Source organism: Emys orbicularis, chromosome 13 (assembly GCF_028017835.1).
Source record: "Emys orbicularis isolate rEmyOrb1 chromosome 13, rEmyOrb1.hap1, whole genome shotgun sequence".
NCBI classification, from domain to species: Eukaryota; Metazoa; Chordata; order Testudines; family Emydidae; genus Emys; species Emys orbicularis.
In genome coordinates this window covers 906,015-926,699 of record NC_088695.1, presented here as the reverse complement: position 1 = coordinate 926,699, position 20,685 = coordinate 906,015, and the positions used below count along the sequence as shown (strand labels likewise).

Here is a 20,685-nt window from a genome sequence, read left to right as displayed (position 1 = left end):
GGAGCGCTGGGCTGTGGACAGGCTGGGTGGTTATTGTAGGGTTGCTGGGGAGCGCTGGGGCTGTGGACAGGCTGGGTTGGTATTGTAGGGTTGCTGGGGAGCGCTGGGCTGTGGACAGGCTGGGTTGTTATTGTAGGGTTGCTGGGGAGCGCTGGGCTGTGGACAGGCTGGGTTGTTATTGTAGGGTAGCTGGGGAGCGCTCGGGCTGTGGACAGGCTGGGTTGTTATTGTAGGGTCGCTGGGGAGCGCTGGGCTATGGACAGGCTGGGTGGTTATTGTAGGGTAGCTGGGGAGCGCTCGGCTATGGACAGGCTGGGTTGTTATTGTAGGGTTGCTGGGGAGCGCTGGGGCTGTGCACAGGCTGGGTTGTTATTGTAGTGTTGCTGGGGAGCGCTGGGGCTGTGGACAGGCTGGGATGTTATTGTAGGGTTCCTGGGGAGCACTGGGCTGTGGACAGGCTGGGTTGTTATTGTAGGGTTGCTGGGGAGCGCTGGGGCTGTGGACAGGCTGGATGGTTATTGTAGGGTTGCTGGGGAGCGCTGGGCTGTGGACAGGCTGGGTTGTTATTGTAGGGTTGCTGGGGAGCGCTGGGCTGTGGACAGGCTGGGTGGTTATTGTAGGGTTGGTGGGGAGCGCTGGGCTGCGGACAGGCTGGGTGGTTATTGTAGGGTTGCTGGGGAGCGCTGGGCTGCGGACAGGCTGGGTTGTTATTGTAGGGTTGCTGGGGAGCGCTGGGCTGCGGACAGGCTGGGTTGTTATTGTAGGGTTGCTGGGGAGCGCTGGGCTGCGGACAGGCTGGGTTGTTATTGTAGGGTTGCTGGGGAGCGCTGGGCTGTGGACAGGCTGGGTGGTTATTGTAGGGTTGCTGGGGAGCGCTGGGCTGTGGACAGGCTGTGTTGTTACTGTAGGGTTGCTGGGGAGCGCTGGGCTGTGGACAGGCTGGGTGGTTATTGTAGGGTTGCTGGGGAGCGCTGGGGCTGTGGACAGGCTGGGTTGTTATTGTAGGGTCGCTGGGGAGCGCTGGGGCTGTGGACAGGCTGGGTGGTTATTGTAGGATCGCTGGGGAGTGCTGGGCTGCGGACAGGCTGGGTTGTTACTGTAGGGTCGCTGGGGAGCGCTGGGCTGCGGACAGGCTGGGTGGTTATTGTAGGGTTGGTGGGGAGCGCTGGGCTGCGGACAGGCTGGGTGGTTATTGTAGGGTTGCTGGGGAGCGCTGGACTGCGGACAGACTGGGTGGTTATTGTAGGGTTGCTGGGGAGCGCTGGACTGCGGACAGGCTGGGTTGTTATTGTAGGGTTGCTGGGGAGCGCTGGGCTGCGGACAGGCTGGGTGGTTATTGTAGGGTTGCTGGGGAGCACTGGGGCTGTGGACAGGCTGGGTTGTTATTGTAGGGTTGCTGGGGAGCGCTTGGCTGTGGACAGGCTGGATTGTTATTGTAGGCTTGCCGGGGAGCACTGGGGCTGTGGACAGGCTGGGTTGTTATTGTAGGGTTGCTGGGGAGCGCTGGGCTGTGGACAGGCTGGGTTGTTATTGTAGGGTTGCTGGCGAGCGCTGGGCTGTGGACAGGCTGGGTTGTTACTGTAGGGTTGCTGGGGAGCGCTGGGCTGTGGACAGGCTGGGTGGTTATTGTAGGGTTGCTGGGGAGCGCTGGGGCTGTGGACAGGCTGGGTTGTTACTGTAGGGTTGCTGGGGAGCGCTGGGCTGTGGACAGGCTGGGTGGTTATTGTAGGGTTGCTGGGGAGCGCTGGGGCTGTGGACAGGCTGGGTTGTTATTGTAGGGTCGCTGGGGAGCGCTGGGGCTGTGGACAGGCTGGGTTGTTATTTTAGGGTCGCTGGGGAGCGCTGGGCTGTGGACAGGCTGGGTTGTTACTGTAGGGTCGCTGGGGAGCGCTGGGGCTGTGGACAGGCTGGGTGGTTATTGTAGGGTTGGTGGGGAGCGCTGGGCTGTGGACAGGCTTGGTGGTTATTGTAGGGTTGCTGGGGAGCGCTGGGCTGTGGACAGGCTGGGTGGTTATTGTAGGGTTGGTGGGGAGCGCTGGGCTGTGGACAGGCTGAGTGGTTATTGTAGGGTTGGTGGGGAGCGCTGGGCTGTGGACAGGCTGGGTGGTTATTGTAGGGTTGGTGGGGAGCGCTGGGCTGTGGACAGGCTGGGTGGTTATTGTAGGGTAGCTGGGGAGCGCTCGGGCTGTGGACAGGCTGGGTGGTTATTGTAGGGTTGCTGGGGAGCGCTGGGGCTGTGCACAGGCTGGGTTGTTATTGTAGTGTTGCTGGGAAGCGCTGGGGCTGTGGACAGGCTGGGATGTTATTGTAGGGTTGCTGGGGAGCACTGGGCTGTGGACAGGCTGGGTTGTTATTGTAGGGTTGCTGGGGAGCGCTGGGGCTGTGGACAGGCTGGGTGGTTATTGTAGGGTTGCTGGGGAGCGCTGGGCTGCGGACAGGCTGGGTGGTTATTGTAGGGTTGGTGGGGAGCGCTGGGCTGTGGACAGGCTGGGTGGTTATTCTAGGGTTGCTGGGGAGCGCTGGGCTGTGGACAGGCTGGGTAGTTATTGTAGGGTTGCTGGGGAGCGCTGGGCTGTGGACAGGCTGGGTGGTTATTGTAGGGTTGCTGGGGAGCGCTGGGCTGTGGACAGGCTAGGTGGTTATTGTAGGGTTGCTGGGGAGCGCTGGGCTGTGGACAGCCTGGGTTGTTATTGTAGGGTTGGTGGGGAGCGCTGGGGCTGCGGACAGGCTGGGTGGTTATTGTAGGGTTGGTGGGGAGCGCTGGGCTGCGGACAGGCTGGGTGGGTATTGTAGGGTTGCTGGGGAGCGCTGGGCTGCGGACAGGCTGGGTGGTTATTGTAGGGTTGCTGGGGAGCGCTGGGCTGCGGACAGGCTGGGTTGTTATTGTAGGGTTGCTGGGGAGCGCGGGGCTGCGAACAGGCTGGGTTGTTATTGTAGGGTTGCTGGGGAGCGCTGGGCTGCGGACAGGCTGGGTTGTTATTGTAGGGTTGCTGGGGAGCGCTGGGCTGCGGACAGGCTGGGTTGTTATTGTAGGGTTGCTGGGGAGCGCTGGGCTGCGGACAGGCTGGGTTGTTATTGTAGGGTTGCTGGGGAGCGCTGGGCTGTGGACAGGCTGGGTGGTTATTGTAGGGTTGTTGGGGAGCGCAGGGCTGTGGACAGGCTGGGTGGTTATTGTAGGGTTGCTGGGGAGCGCTGGGGCTGTGGACAGGCTGGGTTGTTATTGTAGGGTCTCTGGGGAGCGCTGGGGCTGTGGACAGGCTGGGTTGTTATTGTAGGGTCACTGGGGAGTGCTGGGCTGTGGACAGGCTGGGTTGTTATTGTAGGGTTGCTGGGGAGCGCTGGGCTGTGGACAGGCTGGGTGGTTATTGTAGGGTTGCTGGGGAGCGCTGGGCTGTGGACAGGCTGGGTGGTTATTGTAGGGTTGCTGGGGAGCGCTGGGCTGTGGACAGGCTGGGTGGTTATTGTAGGGTTGCTGGGGAGCGCTGGACTGCGGACAGGCTGGGTTGTTATTGTAGGGTTGCTGGGGAGCGCTGGGCTGCGGACAGGCTGGGTGGTTATTGTAGGGTTGCTGGGGAGCACTGGGGCTGTGGACAGGCTGGGTTGTTATTGTAGGGTTGCTGGGGAGCGCTTGGCTGTGGACAGGCTGGATTGTTATTGTAGGGTTGCCGGGGAGCACTGGGGCTGTAGACAGGCTGGGTTGTTATTGTAGGGTTGCTGGGGAGCGCTGGGCTGTGGACAGGCTGGGTTCTTATTGTAGGGTTGCTGGGGAGCGCTGGGCTGTGGACAGGCTGGGTTGTTACTGTAGGGTTGCTGGGGAGCGCTGGGCTGTGGACAGGCTGGGTTGTTATTGTAGGGTCGCTGGGGAGCGCTGGGGCTGCGGACAGGCTGGGTGGTTATTGTAGGGTTGCTGGGGAGCGCTGGGCTGTGGACAGGCTGGGTTGTTATTGTAGGGTTGCTGGGGAGCGCTGGGCTGTGGACAGGCTGGGTGGTTATTGTAGGGTTGGTGGGGAGCGCTGGGCTGTGGACAGGCTGGGTGGTTATTGTAGGGTTGCTGGGGAGCGCTCGGCTGTGGACAGGCTGGGTGGTTATTGTAGGGTTGTTGGGGAGCGCTAGGCTGTGGACAGGCTGGGTTGTTATTGTAGGGTTGGTGCGGAGCGCTGGGGCTGTGGACAGGCTGGGTGGTTATTGTAGGGTTGCTGGGGAGCGCTGGGCTGAGGACAGGCTGGGTGGTTATTGTAGGGTTGTTGGGGAGCGCTGGGCTGTGGACAGGCTGGGTTGTTATTGTAGGGTTGCTGGGGAGCGCTGGGCTGCGGACAGGCTGGGTTGTTATTGTAGGGTTGCTGGGGAGCGCTGGGCTGTGGACAGGCTGGGTGGTTATTGTAGGGTTGCTGGGGAGCGCTGGGCTGTGGACAGGCTGGGTTGTTACTGTAGGGTTGCTGGGGAGCGCTGGGCTGTGGACAGGCTGGGTGGTTATTGTAGGGTTGCTGGGGAGCGCTGGGGCTGTGGACAGGCTGGGTTGTTATTGTAGGGTCGCTGGGGAGCGCTGGGGCTATGGACAGGCTGGGTTATTATTGTAGGGTCGCTGGGGAGTGCTGGGCTGCGGACAGGCTGGGTTGTTACTGTAGGGTCGCTGGGGAGCGCTGGGCTGCGGACAGGCTGGGTGGTTATTGTAGGGTTGGTGGGGAGCGCTGGGCTGCGGACAGGCTGGGTGGTTATTGTAGGGTTGCTGGGGAGCGCTGGACTGCGGACAGGCTGGGTGGTTATTGTAGGGTTGCTGGGGAGCGCTGGACTGCGGACAGGCTGGGTTGTTATTGTAGGGTTGCTGGGGAGCGCTGGGCTGCGGACAGGCTCGGTGGTTATTGTAGGGTTGCTGGGGAGCACTGGGGCTGTGGACAGGCTGGGTTGTTATTGTAGGGTTGCTGGGGAGCGCTGGGCTGTGGACAGGCTGGGTTGTTATTGTAGGGTTGTTGGGGAGCGCTGGGCTGTGGACAGGCTGGGTTGTTATTGTAGGTTTGCTGGGGAGCGCTGGGCTGTGGACAGGCTGGGTGGTTATTGTAGGGTTGGTGGGGAGCGCTGGGGCTGTGGACAGGCTGGGTTGTTATTGTAGGGTTGCTGGGGAGCGCTGGGCTGTGGACAGGCTGGGTTGTTACTGTAGGGTTGCTGGGGAGCGCTGGGGCTGTGCACAGGCTGGGTTGTTATTGTAGTGTTGCTGGGAAGCGCTGGGGCTGTGGACAGGCTGGGTTGTTATTGTACGGTTGCTGGGGAGCGCTGGGCTGTGGGCAGGCTGGGTTACTGTAGGGTTGCTGGGGAGCGCTCGGGCTGTGGACAGGCTGGGTTGTTATTGTAGGGTTGCAGGGGAGCGCTGGGCTGTGGGCAGGCTGGGTTGTTATTGTAGGGTTGGTGGGGAGCGCTGGGGCTGTGGACAGGCTGGGTTGTTATTGTAGGGTTGCTGGGGAGCGCTGGGCTGTTGACAGGCTGGGTTGTTATTGTAGGGTTGCTGGGGAGCGCTGGGCTGTGGACAGGCTGGGTTGTTATTGTAGTGTTGCTGGGGAGCGCTGGGATGTGGACAGGCTGGGTTGTTATTGTAGGGTTGCTGGGGAGCGCTGGGCTGTGGACTGGCTGCGTTGTTATTGTAGGGTTGCTGGGGAGCGCTGGGCTGTGGACAGGCTGGGTTGTTATTGTAGGGTTGCTCCTCAGTGCTGTGCTGCCTCACGCTGGTCTCATGATAACAGAGACATGCAATGACCATGCCCGGTTGGATTCAGTGCAAATCACTGCCTCATGGCAGGGACCCTATGTGGGGTACGGTTGTTCTGGGGGTGGGGGGACCTCACTGTGCAGGAGGAGTCCCCTGCTTGGTTTCCCCCACTTGGCCCAGGAGCAGATGCTGCTTTTCCAGATTGAATCTCCCCCAAATTCATCCTCCAGGTTCCGGCTCTTGGCTCAACCCCATTGCTGGGGTCAGGGCAGGTTTGGGTTTTGGGCCCTGCCCCCCTGGGGGTCCCCTATTTCCCCCTGAGGTGACCCCCCCATCACAACACCCCCACTGGGCCTTGTGATGGAGGGAAAGAGGCCGGGCAGTCGCAGCCACAGACAGACCCCACACGTCCTGCTGGAGGATGCCACGTGCCGTCCCTGTATCTCCGCCATGGAGCAGGCACAGCGGGTCCCTGCACAGCGAGACAGCAGGAGACACTGGGGAGCAGCTCCCTATGCCCTGAGAGCGCAGCGAGGTGACTGCAATGGGTTTCACACCGTTTTGCCGGTGGTGGTTGTACCACGTGTGCTCTGCAAGGCTGATGCTGGGGTTTATCTGCTTTTGCAGCACGGGGCTTTGTTATTTTGTCTTGTGTGTTTTAGGGTCGACATCTGAGCTCTGAGGCAGCACACAAAAGACCCTCCTGTGACACGCCAGCGTGTTCGGTCCCTGGCTATTAGTGACAATAAGACGAGACAGGCTGGTTATTTCTGCAATATCACTTGTTAGCACCAGGGCCGTGCACATTCTGGTTTCTCACCATTTCCTTACATGGTTTTAGGTTTGCGCTGACAGTTAACCGCCAGCCAAGCAAGCAAATACCATTAGCCCCTGTTGCAGAGAGAAGGAAATGGGGAGCTGCAGCAGAGCTGGACAGAACCCAGGTGTCCTGACTCCAGTCTGGCGTGGTGGCTGCAACACTGTCCTGGCCAGCCCCTGCAGTGGAGGCTCTGACGGCCTTTCATTGCATGCCCTTGCTCTAGAAAGGGAACCCTTCTGCCAGGTGGAGTCGGCAGCCACAAGACCAGGTTCCACATCTAGGGGTTCCCCTTAACAATACAGCCCAGAACCGGCTCGAGCCCCCACCCAGTAATCTGGGAAAATTGAACACACACCCCCGGCGCCTCTAAGAGGCAACACTTCCCCTCGCGCAAGCACTGAGTCTGTGTCTAGCAAAGAGAACTTGTAATGCACATGGGAGAGGAACCCGGCATTGATTTGGTAAAACACCACAACCACTAGTCATAAGCATGTGACTGTGACGGGTTGGATCACAGAACCCCCCTTGGGGCTGCCAACTGATGTGCCAAGACTACTTCTGCCCCTGTTTCCCCTGCCAGCTTGGGACTCCAGCACCCTGTCTTGTTAAGCCAGACACGCCCGTCTGCTCCAACACAGACCCAGGGTCTGAACCACGTGCCCCAAAGTTGCAGACTTAACTGAAAGCAATTTAAGAAGTGTTCCTGTCTTTAACACGCAGATGCCCAACTCCCAATGGGGTCCAAACCCCAAATAAATCCGTTTTACCCTGTAAAGCTTATACAGGGTAAACTCGTAAATTGCTCACCCTCTATAACACTGATAGAGAGATATGCACAGCTGTTTGCCCTCCCAGGTATTAATACACACTCTGGGTTAATTAATAAGTAAAAAGTGATTTTACTAAATACAGAAAGTAGGATTTAAGTGGTTCCAAGTAGTAACAGACAGAACAAAGTGAATTACCAAACAAAATAAAATAGAACACGCAAGTCTATGTCTAATACAGTAAGAAAACTGAATACAGATAAAAACTCACCCTCAGAGGAATTCCAGTAAGCTTCCTTTTACAGACTAGCCTCCTTCTAGTCTGGGTCCAGCAATCAATCACACCCCCTGTAGTTATTGGCCTTTGTTCCAGTTTCTTTCAGGTATCCTTGGGGGTGGAGAGGCTATCTCTTGAGCCAGCTGAAGACAAAATGGAGGGGTCTCCCAGGGGTTTAAATAGACTTTCTCTTGTGGGTGGAGACCCCTCCCTCCCCCTGTGTGGAATTCCAGCTACAAGATGGAGTTTTGGAGTCACATGGGCAAGTCACATGTCCATGCATGACTCCGAACTTACAGGTGGCAGCCATGGTTCACATGCTACCTTGAATGTCCTCATGTAGACTTCTTATGTGGATTGGAGCCTCCCAAGATCCATTGTCCGTTAAGTGCTTCTTGATTGGGCACTTAACTTGCACATTCCTTTCTAAAGAAGCTGACCAAATGCCTTACTAAGGTTATTTAAAATCAAACAAGTATGTGGCCAATATTCAGAACTTTGAATACAACAATGATACATGCATACAAATAGGATGAATATATTCAGTAGATCATAACCTTTACAGAGATTTGTTACATGGCATATGTAGCATAAAACATATTCCAGTTTTGTCATAGATACATTCATAAGCATATTTCTATAAAGCCTCATGTGGTGCAACGTCACAGTGACCATGTGCAAAACGCCCACCCCCAGTACGTTGGGCAGTGCCCTTTGCCTCAGTTCCTCACTCGCGCTGTGAAAGTCCAACAAACAAATGCTCCTTTCACACGCCACTCCCCTCTCCCTCTCCCTCCGCTGCGCCCCCCTCACAGCTGCTGCCCTTGGCCAGCAAAGACTCCGAGTCCGGAGGTGCATTCACGTGAGTTCGTCTCCCACCCCCATTGCGTGATGCCCCAGCTGCTGCTGCCACCACCAGGGCAGTACAGCAATGCCACCATTCACTGTGCTCCCCGCCGTGCTCGTTTGTTCTGTCCCAGATGGCCATTACCCTGCGCCATCGCTTTTTCTGCTGCCACCGACCTGCCTCTCGATTGCAACCTCTGTGCTGCCACATCTTGAGGTCACACCGCTTAACCCAGCTCTCAGTGATTTCAGCAGTGAGCGGGGGAACCTCACTGCTAGTGCAGGCTGAGCAGTCGGTGCCATTGAACCCCTGTCTCACAGCAGGTCTAGGCCTTAGCACTCAGACCTGGTTATCAGTGACTTGAGCTTAGGGTGACCAGACAGCAAGTGTGAGAAATCGGGACAGGGGTTGGGGGGGTAATAGGCGCCTATGTAAGACAAAGCCCCAAATATCGGGACTGTCCCTATAAAATCAGGACATCTGGTCACCCTACTTGAGCTCCAGGGATCATTTAACAAAAGAAGGGACTCTCGACTGAGTCTGATCGGCTCTGTCGTTCAGTAAGAAAGAGCAGAAGGGTCTGATGGTGCGTAGAATCCTTAGGCCATGTCTACACTAGTTCACTTACAGCAGGCGCCGCTGTAGCACTTTGGGGGAAGATGCTCCAAGCCGATGGGAGAGAGCAAACCCTGCCTCAGCGAGAGGCCGTATGTCGGCCCCGCTGTTACTCCAAGGGGAGTAAGGTAACGCTTCAGAGAGAAAATACTCCAGAAATGGTAGGGGGAAAGAGAGAAAAGGAAAGCCCCTTTTCTCAGAAGAGCAGACTCGGCTCCCTTCCGTGTCTGTCACCGGTGGATTTAGCTTACAATAAGGGTGTCCCTCCCTCCCTGGGGGATGTAATAAAAATGAAGACAAGACAAGGTAATATGGTGCAAACAAAGGTTAGTGTATTAAGGGTAACGGTACAGAAAACTGGGAAAATGGGGGGAAGGAACACAAACTTAACCATACAGTGATTCAGTGACTGGCTTTAGGAGCTTGACGCTCAGACCCACAAAACCTCCCTTGGCATTCGGAAAAACAAGAAATGAAACCCCAATACAGAAACCTTTTCTACGATTTAGGCGCAGTGGACACAGCGCACAGGTGCGAAGCCCGGGACCTTCTACTCTCCGGCTGATTTAGTGCCTTCGAGGAGGACTACTGTGGAGTCCCGACAACTGTTGGATTTCGTCGCAGGCGGGGAGACCCTGTGGGATGATGGACACCAGGAAAGCAGGACCCTCCACAGGTAAGATGGATAGTGGCGGGATAGCTGGTACTCTTCTCTCTAGCTCTGGAGCGTTAGGAAGACCCGACCGTGCACGCGCAGCCGCTGGAAGGGACAGCCCTGCGCAGGCGCTGAGCAAGTTCTTATATAGACTTTCAGGCGAGAAACGTTCTGAGGGAATAGGGTGGTGGGGGTTGGTTTTGGCAGGAAAAACTGGTTCAGTCCGGTTTGAGCCAGGGAAATCCAGTGTCTTTAACAGTAAACAAGTCTGCTTACAAAGATGGAGTCCGAGGGTTACAGATGATATACTCCATATTGGATTTCATTAAAGCCAGTGACTTACATAACCTTTACCTTATACACACTATTAAAACAGCTAATTAAACACATTTAAACAGTACCAACGCAACCCCGCCTCTACAGCAACACTTAGCTCGGTATAACTACGTCGCTCAGGAGTGTGGATTATTCCCACGTAATTTCTAGTGTAGAGTTGTTCTTAGACAGAATCCCCCCCACTGGATAGAAACTCCGCTCCCACCCTCTTTCCCTTCCCATAGGGATTTGGCACCCCTACCGCCTGCTTAGTGAGTGCAGTGCCAGGAGCGTAACCTCTCAAAAAAGGTCTGCTAAGCACAGATCTGCTGCCCTTTACTTATACCATATGGATAACAACATTGCAGGACCCCTGCATTCAAATTTAATTGTTTTTATTAAAGCTAATGCTAAAATTATCTCATACACGGGTTAAGGAAAGAGTATGTATACATCTGAGTGTAGTGCTTAAATTATTCAAATGTACAACGTTTGGTTTAAAAGTCATAAAACACATAATCTGCAATATCCCAAATTAAGGTTAATACATTTAAACATTAGCATCCAACTATTTGGGTACATCACTCCTAAAAAGTTATACTAAGAGTGGCTTGTGGAAAGCAAATATAGCAGTGAGTGTAGATTGTCCCTCAGTAATTGAGAATTTAGGATAGGGTGTCCCTCTGGGAAGTATTTCAGTAACTGATCACCTTGGCAAGGGAGCTCTGCTGCTGGATACCTAGGCAGGTGTGTTTATGGAAATACGGTCTGGTCCTGAAGTCTAGATGTCAGGGGAGAGCTCATTCAGACCCGGCTTACACAACCTGTGTGGAAGCAAAATGTGACTATAGGCAGGACTCTGTCTAGCTTGTTTTATTCCATGGATGGGGGTATCGGTAAGTGGGTGGTTGATGTTAGCAGTGACCTTCGCGACCAGCCCCTCCCAGCCACTCACCTGTTAGAGAGGGAGCAAGAGAAGCTGATGGGGGTGAGCTAGGAACAAGGGCTCCCTAAACCCGAGTAAAGAAGTGGCTCCCTCATGTCTGCTCTCCTGTTTGGTCTAAGGAGTCTGTGTTGTACCCAGCCCGCAGCACAGCTCCTCGGAACCTGCTGGGAACTAGGGCCTGTTCTGGGGAGTCCCCATCCCCCAAGGCTGCTGGACTGCATTTTGACCTGCAAGTTATTACATGGTTTTTCATGCATTTAGCAAAAAGGGAAGCAGCTTGGAGGGTAGCACAAGTCAGTCTCAAAATTCAGGGTCAGGAGTTCATCCATTTCTGGTGCGTTTCTCAAGTGAGTTGGATTTTTCAAAGGGGAAGTGGATTTGTTTCGTAACTAGAGAGGCACTGACTGCTTTGCAGGCACTTCACACCGTGTCTGCAACTCCCTGATGGTCCAGGAGTGTGTGGGACTAGAGAGGAGACCTGGAGGGAAGGCAGGAGGGCACCACTGGAGCTCAGACTCTGAATGGTCTGACTCAGGTTTATGGGGAGCCAGGGGCTGGGCTGAGAGACGGGCAGGAAGTTCCTCGGTCCCTAGAACACTTTCTTTGTGCCAGAAGGGGAAGCTAAAGTAAATTGTGGTGAATCAAAATTCGAGTGAAACCCTCCAGTGCCACTGCATCATGGCCCCACTGGGGACTCATTTCCAGGGCCGCTGGCCCCATCCCAGAGCCATTCACCTTTCTTCAGTCTTCGGGTAGATGCGGAGTCCGGGCGCCAGGAAGATCAGACCCAGCACGAAGCCCCCGACCCCCGTCAGCATCTTGCTCCTGGCGGAGTCAGACTGCGCCTCTGTGAAAACAGGAGCACAGGTGGTTTGGGCTGAGCCCAGCCTCTCTTTGCCTTTGTAATAATGTCCCTGCTCTCTGCCCCCAGGGGCTCTGACCCAGGCCCATCCCCTGAAGGCTTCACACCCAGAGACTCTTACCCCAGTGCACAGTGAGGGGGCCCCGCAGGCTGATGTGCTCCACCTGGCAGGTGTAGACGTCCCCGCGCCGGGGGCTCATCTCCAGCATCACCAGGATCTGGAAGGTCCAGGCTCCGTTCTGGAGCAGCTCCGTGGACACTGCCCCGGCCGTCTGCTCCTGCCCGTTCTTCAGCCACTTGATCTCGATCCCCGAGGGGTAAAACCCCGACACGGAGCAAACCAGCAGGTGGGGGTGGGGCTGGGACCCCAATCTCAGGGGGAAACTTTCACCATGGGTTGAACTGGAAGGGACAGGAGAGAGTGAGCTGGAAAAGGGGTGAGAGATGGGAGTGGGACTCAGAGACCAGGTTCCAGCTCCAATTCTTACAGCCTTCCTTGGAAGAGGATGTCCCAGTGTGGGGATCTCTGCTCATGCGGGGGCTCCATGCAATGAACCAGGTGGGTTCTCAGCACTGTCAGTGTCACTAGTAGAGCCCCAGCCCCCAGGGCTGCTCCACGGGGAAGGGGACAGGGAGACTCACCCAGACCGAGAACTTCTCTGCCCAGCTCCGAGCACCAGCCCCGGGACACTGCTCATCACTCCGGGGGTCACCCCCAGCCAAGGGGCCAGGCAGCATCGGGCTCAGCTGCCCCCTTCCCCGAGTGTAGTGGGGAGGGGAGGGGACGCAGGGTCCCAGCAGCCCAGCTGGCCCAGGGTCAGGCAGGGACAGGGCAGGATGTGAAGGGAAGCAGGGGAGATGCCAGGCGGGTTAGGTTAATTTAACCCTTTTGCTGCTGTCTCTGCCTGATCCACTCGGCCCCTCGAGAGCCACCGTGCAGGCGAGGGGCACAGACCCCTGGGCAGAGGGGGGCCCCAGCGGATGGTGCAAGGGCGCCGCCCAGTGGACAGTCCCGGGAACGAAGGTACTGTCCCTGTCCGGGAAAGGCTGGCTCCTGACGCAGAAGGGGCTTCCCCACTTTCGGACTCCTGGATCCCCAGGCGGGAAGGGACCAATGTGACCGTCTAGTCTGACCCTGTTCAGAACTGGGGCAGGCCCGGCTGGGCTGGGGGCCGATGGAGGCTGGAAGCCCGAAGTCTGCCCCCCTCCCGCTCCCGGGCACCAGCACAGACCCCGCACCACCCACGGGGCATTAGCCTCTGGGCCAAAGGGGCCTGTGCACAATTGGGGGACCCCCAAAAAGGGTTCCCGGGCCCCGACCCAGCTCCCCACAGGCGGAAGGGGTGGGGAGGGGCCTCTGGCAGCACCACGGGCTTGCGGCACTGAACAGCCCAGCTGGGGGTAAGGGCGGGTGCCGGGCTGGTCACAGCCGCAGCGACTCACCTGGGCCCCGGGCGGTGGCTAGTTCCCGGGGGAGCTGTGGGGACCCCCCGGGGCAGAACACGCTCACACACAGACACACACAGACCATGCCGCAGGCCAAGGGCCCCACAGACCCTGCCGGGGGGCGGGTATGTGTCACACCCGGGCTGGGGCCAGGGGCTGTACAGGGATGGGCCCTTCCCACACAGACCCCGCGCTGGGCACAGGGGCCCCACAGACCCTGCCGGGGGGCGGGTATGTGTCACACCCGGGCTGGGGCCAGGGGCTGTACAGGGATGGGGCCCTTCCCACACAGACCCCGCGCTGGGCACAGGGGCCCTGCAGACCCTGCCGGGGGGCGGGTATGTGTCACACCCGGGCTGGGGCCAGGGGCTGTACAGGGATGGGCCCTTCCCACACAGACCCTGCGCTGGGCACAGGGGCCCCGCAGACCCTGCCGGGGGGAGCCATATGTGTCACACCCGGGCCTGGGGCTGTATAGGGACTGGGACCCGCGCTGGGCTCAGCAGCGCTGGACCCCGGGCAGCCGCACACGGCGGGGGGGGGGCTTTAAATTGTCCCCCCCTCGTCAGCAGGCGGGTCTACAAAGGCTCCCGCCCCCCCCCGCCAGCTGCAGCCGCCCGCAGGCCGGGGAGGCCGGGCCCAGCCCCGCGACCTGGCGGGGGCTCGCGGCGCTGCACAGCTGGGGCTGGCCAGGGCAGGGGCGGGGCGCGGGCAGGCTGCGGGAGGGGCGGGGCCGCGTGAGCACGTATGCAGATCTCCGTGCGAGCGGAGCATTGTGGGAACGGGACCAGGCTGACGAGCACGGCCCCAATTGACCGTGCGGGGCTCGGTGGCGAGAAGGGTCCGAGCCCGGGGCCTGTCGGAGCAGCTGGCGGCGGGCGGGGCCGGTGTGGGCGGGGCCGGCGGTCGGTCCGAGTCGGGCCCCACCGTGTGTTGAGAGTGTGGGGCGAGCGAGGGCGGGCGGCGGCCGGGGCGGAACAATTCATACTTACCTGGCAGGGGAGATACCATGATCACAAAGGTGGTTTTCCCAGGGTGAGGCTCATCCATTGCACTGCGGGTGTGCTGACCCCTGCGATTTCCCCAAATGCGGGAAACTCGACTGCATAATTTGTGGTAGTGGGGGACTGCGTTCGCGCTCTCCCCTGGCCTCGCGGGTGCAAAGACAGACTGAACCTGGGAAGTGCTGTTGTTGTAACGCTCTCTAATTTCTGAGCGGGGGGTTGTGTTTGTTTGTTTTCTGTGTTCCTGATTACCTCATGCAGTGGCATCTGAAATCTCTCCTTACTGTTTTTCTCATCAGCACTCCAGCTCATCCCTCCTGGTATTGCCGATGTCCAGTGATGTGTTGTATGTAGATGTCCCTCAACCACCCGATGGCATCTGACACCATGAGTTGTTGCATCATTCTCTAACTGGTCCGGGAGCTGTATGAAGGCTGCACCACCACCACCCCACTCCATGGAAGGAGAAATGCCCGGAATTCCTATCCTTGGCAGCGTGAAGCAAGGCTGTCCCCTGAGCCCCATCATTTTCAACTTAGCCATGGAGTCGCTCATTCGAGCTATCTCCAGCGGGCTAGGCCGTTTTGACCTGTATGCCAACAGCATGAATATCCTGGCCTACGTAAACAACAAGGAGTCTGGTGGCACCTTTAAAGACTAACAGATTTATTTGGGCATAAGCTTTCGTGGGTAAAAACCTCACTTGCATCTGAAGAAGTGAGGTTTTTACCCACGAAAGCTTATGCCCAAATAAATCTGTTAGTCTTTAAGGTGCCACCAGACTCCTTGTTGTTTTTGTAGATACAGACTAACACGGCTCCCCCCTGATACCTGGCCTACGCAGATGATCTGGTCCTGATTGCAGACAGCCCAACAAATGCTTGACATCACCAGCCAGGCTGCCAACTGGATGGGACTCCGCTTCAATGCCAGGAAGTGCACATCAATGCCTGGAACACCTTCCTGATCCCCCGTATCTCATTTGTCCTGAGGGGATCTGCCGTGGCGAAGGTACCTCTGAACAAGGCAGACAACACCATCCGGCAGCTGGTGAAGAAGTGGATGTTTCTTCCCCACAGAGCCAGCAATGAACTGGTGTACCTCTCACACAGGCAGGGCGGCGCCCACATCCCTCGAATGGGCGATCTGTGAAACACTGCCGTGATCACTCACGTCTTCTGCCCGGACGCCATGGTGAGGAACATTGCGGAGAGTGCTCTGCAGGATGCCGTCAAAAAGCGAATCGCCAGGACCCCCTCCAACCAAGATGTCGCCACCTACGTGAGCAGCTCGCTGGAAGGTGAATTTGGAAGAGACGGGGAGACTTTGCTTTGCTCTGGACTCATGCTCGCAACACTACGTGATGACTGGAGAAGTATATCGGCTGTCACTGGACATGGTGCGAGGAATGCCAGGCGCTGGAGTCCTGGTGCCACAGGTGAAGAACACGGACCACACAGTCCTCACTCCAAAAGCTAGAACCATGCTGGAGAGGACCCTGTAGGCTGCCATCCGGAAGCTGGACCAGGGCAAGACATTCAAGGTGATGTGCAAGTGGGATGCCAGCAACCACTTCCTCCCCAGGGTCAGCTTCACCCAATTTGCCGGCTGGAGGTTCATCCATAGGGCCCGGCTCAACTGTGTCCTGCTGAACGGAGACGTCCACCAAGGGAATCGGGTCAAGCGATGCAGGAAGTGCGGCTACGCCAACGAGACGCTACCCCATGTCCTGTGTAGCTGCAAGGTTGCTGTGCACTCTGCCATCCCCGGAACGAACAGCCAACTGCGACCGGACATCGACATCACCAATGAGGACCGGAAGAAGATCATGGTGAACGTCACTGTGCCCTTTGAGAATGGGACCTGGCCTTCCGCGATGCCCGGGCTCAAAAGGTGGAGAAATACTCCTGTCTGGCTGACACCCTGAGAGCTAGGGGTTACGAGGTTCAGACACGCACTGATCAGCGGAGCCCTGGGTGCATGGGACCCCAGTAACAAGTGAGTGCTGAGAGAATGTGGAATTGGTCAATGCTACGCTTGTCTGATGTGACAACTCATGGTGTCAGATGCCATCGGGTGGTTGAGGGACATCTACATACAACACATCACTGGACATCGGCAATACCAGGAGGGATGAGCTGGAGTGCTGATGAGAAGCACAGTAAGGAGAGGTTTCAGCGTGGGAGCCGTGTTAGTCTGTATCAGCAAAAAGAACTAGGCGTCCTTGTGGCACCTCAGAGACTAACACATTTATTTGAGCATAAGCTTTCGTGGGCTAAAACCCACTTCATCCGATGCATGGAGTGAAAAATACAGTAGGAAGAGATATATATATAAATACAGAGAACATGAAAAGATGGGGGTTGCCTTACCAACTCTTAATGAGACAAAGCAATTCAAGTGGGCTATTATCAGCAGGAGGGAAGATCACTTTTGTAGTGGTAATCAGGATGGCAGATTTCAAAAACATTGGTAAGGCAACCCCCATCTTTTCATGTTCTCTGTATATATATGTATCTTCCTACTGTATTTTCCACTCCATGCATCTGATGAAGTGGGCTGTAGCCCACGAAAGCTTATGCCAGGGGTCGGCAACCTTTCAGAAGTGGTGTGCCGAGACTTCATTTATTCACTCTGATTTAAGGTTTCGCGGGCCAGTCATACATTTTAACGTTTTTAGAAGGTCTCGTTCTATAAGTCTAGAATACATAACTAAACTATTGTTGTATGTAAAGTAAATAAGGTTTTTAAAATGTTTAAAAAGCTTCATTTAAAATTAAATTAAAATGCAGAGCCCCCCCGGACCGGTGACCAGGACCTGGGCAGTGTGAGTGCCATAGGTTGCCTACCCCTGGCTTATGCACGTGCCTGGGGCAGCAAGCCGCAGGGGGCACCCTGCCGGTCCCTGCGAGGGCGGCAGTCAGGCTGCCTTCAGCGGCATGCCTACGGGAGGTCCGCTGGTCCCACAGATTTGGCGGCAATTCGTCGGTGGGTACGCCGGAGCCGTGGGACCGGGGACCTCCCACAGGCATGCCGCCGAAAGCCGCCTGACTGCCGTGCTTTGGGCGGCAAAAAAGCTAGAGCCGCCCCTGCTTCCAGAAGCGTGTGGTTTGGGGTCAGTCGCTCTCTCATCAGTGTCCCGCTCAGGAAAAAAAAAAATGTCCATTCCTCCCCCTTGAGAAAATGATCACTGTTTTAGCTTAGGGAGCAGGCTCTGTAACTGTTTTCCCCAGAGACTAGGGGTTGTTTCTAGGATCAGGCGGAAGGTTTGAGGCAGATGCCTCAGCCTGCGCGCGCCCCGCCCCTGTTGAGCCAGGGGCAGATGCGGGGCGGGGGGATTTCAGGCCACATGGGGACAGGGGAGGACCCCCAACTCCCTAACAATCCCCCCCCCCCAAAGAAACTGTCCCGTACTCCCCCCACCCACACCCACCAACCCGCCAGGTTCACTCCCAGGCTCCTTCCCTCTCCCGCAGCTCCTGCCTTCTGCCCCCGACTGGGGCGCCCCGCAGCGCAGCGCAGTGTCCGTGAGGCCCTCGGGCTTTCTCCCGGCCTGGCGCTGGCCCCCAAATCGCCACCAGGTGGCGCCGCTGCAGCCCAGAAAGCCTCTGGCCAAAGGCACAGGAGCCCGAGAGCTGACAGGGAGAGCGGGGGCGGGCGCTGGTGGCCCCACCTCTTTTAAGGACCTTCCGTCACCCCAGCACCCACCCCGCTACCAGGCCCCGCACCGCAGCGAAGTTGGAGATCAGAAGCCAGCGCCAAGCAGTGTAGGGGCAACTGCTGTTTTGGCGGGAGCGGGCCCCTCGCTTTGAAAAGCAACACCCCCCGTCACTGGCCACCCGCCCCAACGCCGACCCGTAGGGAGAGAACAGTGCGCAGGGCGGCTTCAGGAAGAAGCGGTGAAGATAGCACCCTTAGCACAAGAAACTCTCGTAGGAGCCCGTTAGTCTGTCTTTGCACCCGCGAGGCCAGGGGAGAGCGCGAACGCAGTCCCCCACTACCACAAATTATGCAGTCGAGTTTCCCGCATTTGGGGAAATCGCAGGGGTCAGCACACCCGCAGTGCAATGGATGAGCCTCACCCTGGGAAAACCACCTTCGTGATCATGGTATCTCCCCTGCCAGGTAAGTATGAGTTGTTCCGCCCCGGCCGCCGCCCGCCCTCGCTCGCCCCACACTCTCAACACACGGTGGGGCCCGACTCGGACCGACCGCCGGCCCCGCCCACACCGGCCCCGCCCGCCGCCAGCTGCTCCGACAGGCCCCGGGCTCGGACCCTTCTCGCCACCGAGCCCCGCACGGTCAATTGGGGCCGTGCTCGTCAGCCTGGTCCCGTTCCCACAATGCTCCGCTCGCACGGAGATCTGCATACGTGCTCACGCGGCCCCGCCCCTCCCGCAGCCTGCCCGAGCCCCGCCCCTGCCCTGGCCAGCCCCAGCTGTTCCGCGCTGCGAGCTTAGCGGCAGCTCCGCGAGCTCCGGGGCCCTGGATCTGCTCTCCCCGGGCGGGCGGCTGCGGGCCTCAGCACAGAGCACAAGGGCCTCTCCAAGCTGCCCGGAGCTCAAGCAGCTGCTGGGGCTGCCTGTGCCGGGGCCAGAACTCGGGGGGCACCAACGTGGCTTCCAGCCTCCATCGCCGCCCACCCCAGCCCGGCCCAGCCCGGCCCTGCCGCGGTTCCGATCCGGGCTCGGCGGCCGGAGCGGAGCAGGGGCACAAAGGACATGGGGAAGCAGGAGCGATCCAGGAGCAGCCCAGACGGGGGGGGCGGGAGGGTGGGAACATCCTTAAGAAAAGGCATCCGGCCCCTGCCCCCTGCTCTGCCACAGACTTCCTGGGTGCCCTCGGGCACATCACTCGGTCTCGCTAGGCCTCAGTTTCCCCATCTTGGAAATGGGGCTGGTGGCACTTCCCGACTTCGCACGAGTGTGGGAGGAGAACTCCCCTGCAGATTAGGAAGATGCCCGGATACTGGGGTAATGGGGGAGGGGCGCTGGGGGAGAATATTTGCATCATCGTTTGGGATGGAATCTGTTTGGAAAGAAAATATTTCCCTAGAGTAATTTAAAAAATCTGTGTTCAGCGACAACGTTGTGAAATATGTAACGGAGCAGAGCGGTATTTCCCCGTGTGGCCGGCCCTAGCTCCCGCTCTGCCCTCGATCCTCCCCCAAAATTAGCCCGTCGCCCTCTCCCTCCAGTTCCTTCCGTACATTTTCGAAGGCAGCTGGGGGGGCCCCAGGCCGGCGCTCTTCAACGGAAGCAGCCCCTGCGGAGGGCAGATGGGGCGGAAACCCGGCACCAACTGGCACCACAGGATGGGCGCCCGCCCCGGCTCTCCGGTTCAGCTCTCTGGCTCCTCTGCCTTTGCCTGTAACAGCGCCAGCTTGTGGGGACGTGGGAGCCAGCACGAGGACGAGACAGCCCCAGGGCCTCTCTGAGGGAAGAACTATTTGCCAGGATGGGCAGGGATGGTGTCCCTGGCCTGTTTGCCAGCAGCTGGGAATGGGCGACAGGGGATGGATCACTTGGTGATTCCCTGCTCTGGTCATTCCCTTTGGGGCACCTGGCACTGGCCGCTGTCGGCAGACAGGACACGGGGCTAGATGGACCTTTGCTCTGACCCAGTACGGCCGTTCTTATGGCCCCGCTTAAGCCACTACGGCTGTGCCACCGCGGTGCTCCAGTCTAGACGCTAGCCGGGCTTGTCCCGTCGGCGTGGGCCATCTACCTCCCCGAAAGGCGGGAGCTAGGTCGATGGAAGAATTCTTCCCTCCGCACCCCTGACAGATGGAGCTGTGCTGATGTAAGTTCCCCAGGAGACCAGTCCAGAGGCTTGGTGCGTGCTGAACCGTCACGTCTACATCGCTCTGTCCGGCCGGGGTGTGAGAAGTCATACCCGCTCCTGGGTGACACGGCTACCCGGCCTAACCCCCAGTGTAGCTGACGGCGTTCAGGGAGGCGGTGGGGTAAAGCGACAGACAGACAGACCTCCTCCGCCACAGGGTTCTGCCGGCCCAGTCTCCGTAGTGCCGCCGTGCCCCGAGAGAGAGACCGGACAGCAAAAGCCAAAGGCGCCCTGGGGCAGGCCGGGAACCTGCCTCCTGGACAAGTGCTGCCAGGTGCCAGGTGAGACAGGTTTTGGAGGGGCTGTTTTTCTGCCAGAGGGGTGAGAGCCCAAGAGGGATGGATGGGCAAAGGGCTGTGGGCAGGGAAGGGGGCAGAGGAGCCGCTGGGGCTCCTTGGGGCGAGTGAGGCCATGGGTCAAGTCCCCATAGTGCAGACTGGTGAGCAAGGCAGGGGACACAGAGCCACTTGCAAAGGAACAGATCAGCTGCAGCCCCCCACCAGGCACCAGAGCAGAGGAGAGAGCAGCACACACCCCACCTCCCGCCTTCCCAGCTTTGTCTGTGCTTCACTGCGTGCCAAGGGAATCG

The 20,685-nt window shown here is 58.2% G+C and overlaps 1 protein-coding gene, 2 non-coding genes and 1 pseudogene across 3 annotated transcripts in view; 1 reads left to right on the top strand and 3 right to left on the bottom strand.

The window, feature by feature from the left end:
- Positions 1–20,685, bottom strand: part of LOC135887747 (class I histocompatibility antigen, F10 alpha chain-like) — a 265,826-nt gene that overhangs the window by 44,207 nt on the left and 200,934 nt on the right. The gene's annotated exons all lie outside the window — the stretch shown is intronic.
- Positions 11,672–14,298, bottom strand: LOC135888060 (DLA class II histocompatibility antigen, DR-1 beta chain-like; annotated as a pseudogene).
- On the top strand, positions 14,233–14,396 carry LOC135888545 (U1 spliceosomal RNA). The gene has a single exon (XR_010561888.1). It is a non-coding gene; the product is annotated as a U1 spliceosomal RNA (small nuclear RNA).
- On the bottom strand, positions 18,222–18,385 carry LOC135888521 (U1 spliceosomal RNA). Its single transcript, XR_010561866.1, has one exon. It is a non-coding gene; the product is annotated as a U1 spliceosomal RNA (small nuclear RNA).